Source organism: Apis dorsata, unplaced genomic scaffold, assembly GCF_000469605.1.
Source record: "Apis dorsata unplaced genomic scaffold, Apis dorsata 1.3 scaffold_397, whole genome shotgun sequence".
In the NCBI taxonomy this organism is placed as follows: domain Eukaryota; kingdom Metazoa; phylum Arthropoda; class Insecta; order Hymenoptera; family Apidae; genus Apis; species Apis dorsata.
Genome location: NW_006263656.1, coordinates 226,546 through 230,913, shown reverse-complemented (window position 1 = coordinate 230,913; position 4,368 = coordinate 226,546). Strand labels below are relative to the sequence as shown.

General features: G+C 35.2%; 2 long non-coding RNA genes across 2 annotated transcripts in view; one reads left to right on the top strand and one right to left on the bottom strand.

Moving 5' to 3' along the window:
- The window catches only part of LOC116186052, a 74,653-nt gene that overhangs the window by 13,016 nt on the left and 57,269 nt on the right, over positions 1-4,368 (top strand). The gene's annotated exons all lie outside the window — the stretch shown is intronic.
- LOC116186053 lies at positions 3,189-3,703 on the bottom strand. Its single transcript, XR_004150977.1, has 2 exons — positions 3,671-3,703; positions 3,189-3,415 (listed from the first exon to the last, which is right to left on the bottom strand). It is a non-coding gene; the product is annotated as an uncharacterized LOC116186053 (long non-coding RNA).

Here is a 4,368-nt window from a genome sequence, read left to right as displayed (position 1 = left end):
AGAAGGGTGGAATTTTTCGTCGTAAAAAAAAAAAAAAAAAAAATGCGAAGAACGATGAAACGTTTCAAAAGGAGACAAAGAATTTATTTCTGCTAGGTATCCGCCCATGCTCTTCGCCTTGGAAAATCCGTGTATTCATCAAACGTACTTTGTTAACGGGTATCCACACCGTCATAAAATTACCCGAGCGGAAATCATCGCCGGTGTAAATCAAAACTGTGGAAAATATAAATTTAATTTCCCACGGCCTGTGTATTCGCCTGTGTGCGGCCAGAATTAACACTCCTTTTATTAAATGTAGACCAACTTCCGTGAAGCGAATTTAATACTGTCACGGAAGTTTCAACGTTGCGTTCTGTTCCATTTAAAAGGAAGTTCTCCACGTTTGCTTGAACAACCAAAACCAAACGATTCACGTGCACATTTTCCACTTGCGTTACACGTTCTTCTTTCATTACAGTTACACCCTTGTAAAGGGGGTTTTTCGTTACTATTTTCGTTACTAGCTTTCCCCGTAGATAACGAAAGAAAACGCGATAAATTCGTGATTCTAAAATGTGATTAAGCTTCTCTTCGTTAACAAGTCCAGGAAAATTAGATTATTAGAGCGTTGTGCGTAAAGGTAAAGGTGTGTAATTATACCAGAGAATTACAAGATTTACACGAAGTTATTTCCTGTAAGACTTTCAGGATTTTTATTTCGAGCCTTCTTAAATTGAATACACAATCGCTTATTTTGAAAAATAAATCTCTTCACTGTATTTATTTCAGAATTTCTTTACATTATCCTTTCTTATTTATATTTTGATCTTCTACAAAATGTAGATACGATTCAACATCTGTATCGAATCATCATAAAACTATATGCGACTAATAATTCCACTATTTAAATTCAGTCCTCATCGTTTTCCACTATAACAATAAGAAAATCGATTTCACGATACAATTTATATGCAATACCGATATTAAAATATATATCATTTTCATTTTTGTGTTCGTGTCGCTATAAAAAAGAATAAAGTCCAATTTTTCTTCCGTCTCTTTCCTCCTTTCACGCGCTTACTTATTTTTACAGTTTCTATATCACTTCCGTATATAAGCGGGAAAGCTTCTCTTAACCCTTTTCGCTTGCGAATTCCTACCATTTTTCCCTTGTTTGCATAAGCGTGCGCTATCTTACGACACTACATTTTCACATTTTGACTTGCTGATAAAAAAAGAAAAAAGAAAAAAGAGGGAGGAAAGCGCCTCAGTTTCCGATGCTCGTGTATACTCGAAGCAATAAAATGTCTCCAGGAGATGGGTTTTTCTTTTTTATGAACAATTCGGAGATGGCGACATATGCAACGAGATTTTTCTTCGCCTCTTTTACGTTTTAAGGCCATATAAATCGCAATATCGAATACGTTATCCGGGTTACACCCTACTCCACGATGCATTTTTATCTTTTTTCCATTTTTTTTTTCCTTTTCTTCTTTTTTTCTTTTTTTATGTGGTCGTGGCAAGACCACTTTATATTGGCTTTTACTCTAAATTTTAGGATGAAATTTGGTTGGGAATTTCTTTTTAATCGATTTTTCGTTTTTATGTCGTTAATGGCGGATTAATTGAAGTAAAAATTTGTTTCCTATGAATTTTTGAATCTTTCATTTTGTATATTTTTCCTTTCCCCCTTTTTTTCTTTCCTTCTTCTTTTTTTCAGCGGTCATATTTTCTTCGCGTTTCGTTGGGAAATGAACGTTTGAATCATTTATGTATGTATGTATGTATATATATCTGAATGATGGAAGAAGGTTGGATTATTTTTAATACATCCTGTCTCGATTATTTTTTAAACGAATATACCATGTAGAAGAGAATTTTAGGGAGGAAAAAAAAAAAAAAGAGGAAAGTAGCAGTGAAAATTGATTTTAGCTTGGACATATCCAGCCTTTCGGGTTAGCATATTCATAACTGACTCCACTATGTACATTGCCATCAAACATGCTATCTATCAAAAGTTTGGAACTCCTGTCGAAACTCTCTTGCTACTCTGAATATGATTCAGATATTGTGTAATAATATATACCAATAAAATTATTATTATCGATATATTGGCTCCAATATTAAACTTCTTATAACAAGTGAAAAAATCGAAAAAAAGACTTACCTTAAAAATATTTCTCGGCCGTCCCTCGATGATTATTTCTACAATTTTCATTTTTTTACACCAACAAATCCTTATTTGAAATTAAAAATATCCATTTTATTTCTCCTCTAATTATTTTATACAAACGAAGGAAATATTTATATTTTAAATCCATCGACAATCCAATAATAATACGAAAATAAGACTCGAGTAAGTTTGAAAAGAAAATCATTCCAAGAATTCGCTCCCTCTAAAATAACAAGAGTGCAAAATCGCGAAGAACAAATCGAATTTAATCGCGATTCAATACCCGAGCAGCAATTAATTAATCGAACTAAACTCGAATCCCCTCTAAAACAACAGAATTTCCCCCGATCCCGGGTATACGTACGCATCTCCTCTGAAAAGGAAATTTCTCGTTGGAAAAATCGGCCGGCTAATTAGCCCAGTGTGCAATAACGATAGGGATCCGCCGATTGGATCGATCGCCCCGCCATGTCGGCCCGGAACACACATCCGTTGACCGTGAATAAAAGGGAGAGCAATGCGAATGATAATTAACCGCTTCGCAAATATTCGCTCCAGCTTTACCGCATTCCATAAGCCAAAAACTTGGATACAGCACTCGACGGTTCAAAGTAAAGCAAACAACGCGCCCCACCTAGGTAAGGGGATTCACGTGTACCTCGCGTAATGAACGGGGAGGGGAGGGGGTTGGTATCGCGAAATTGCACCGATTAATGGATGGTACAGCGGTTCCCCTAATCAGCAATTCGTCGACTGTTGTGATTTTGTCGTCCAGTTTTATTCTTCTTCTTTTCTTTCGTCTTTTTTTTTTTTTTTTTTTTTTTATTGCCCATTCCTCAAACAGAATGAAAAACAGGGGCTGGTTGGGGTTGGCCGCGTGGCTGGAGAATGGCTACATCGGTCACAGAGAATTTCGAGGGATTTTCGAAAACACGCGTGATTTAAATGATACCCGTGTAATTTCATTGCATTGTTCGTCAACGATATTTGTTACGCCCGGATAATTAGCCCTTGGCCGTTCGTGCTCGTTCCATTTTTTTTTTCCGGAAATGGAATTGGAAAGTTTGGAATTTCGATGGATGAAATTTTTTTTTTTTTTTTTTTGACACCTCTTTCCGGGAATTTGGAGATTCCATTTTACAGCACGGTCCATTGTCTCGAATCATGACGAAATTTTTTTGTTCTTTTTTTTTTTTTTTTTCTTTCTTTTGTGACGGGGAAATCGAACCGAGCGATCGGTTGACAAAGTATGGTGAACAGCTGTCCACTTTTAAAAAAGAATTAAAAAAAAAATATTGTAAAATTATTGTTTCGATTTGACGTTGAAGAAATAATAATTTAAAAATTGATACGATATATTTATATAATAAATAATAATCATCGGATCGATAAATCTTTATTCCAATTTCTTTATTCGACGAAAAATAGTTATTTTTTAATATAATTTATCGATCTGATCGATGTATTATTCATTTTATTAATCAAATATCAAAAAAATAATATGATAATACTTACACAAAATAATAATAAAAATTTAGATTTCAAAATCTAAAAATATATCGCTCATTTTTTTGTTCTCTTTTATCAGATCTGAAATATACACCAAACGATGCAGAATATTTTTTTTTTTACACATATTACACGTAACGGTTAAAAAATTCAAAAATTGAGTTTGCCCCTGTGTTGCAAGGTGCTCAATTTCGCGTATTTGCCGATTCCTCCAGGCGAAAACGAAACAAACGTATCCCTCGTGTTTAATCATCTGCCTCCCTTCTTCCAACGTCATCGTCCATCGAGTTACCGGTTTAATCGTTACGACTCTCCTGGGAGATCGAAAAAAAAAAAAAAAGATAAAGAAAAAGAAGAAGAAGAAAAAAAGGGAAAAAGTAAATTAGGCTATTTTCGCAGTCAAGTTCGCGCTCAATTCATCGAATGAATGGGATGCTTGCGAATCGTTCGTGAAACGGTACACACGCGTTTAACCCTTTCACTCTGCGGAGAATTGTTTGCTGATGGCTGACGGAAAATCGATAATCCTTATTTAGGGACAATTGTGCGGGAATGGGGAATTTCGTACGAATGTTTATAAGGGGTGAATGGGATTAAAGGATCGGGGGTGGGCTGGGAATTTTAGATTAGGAGGAGGAGCGTGTGTGGTTTTGCGTATGATCGAATGTTGTTGGTGTTAGAGAGAAAAATAATTTGGAAAAACA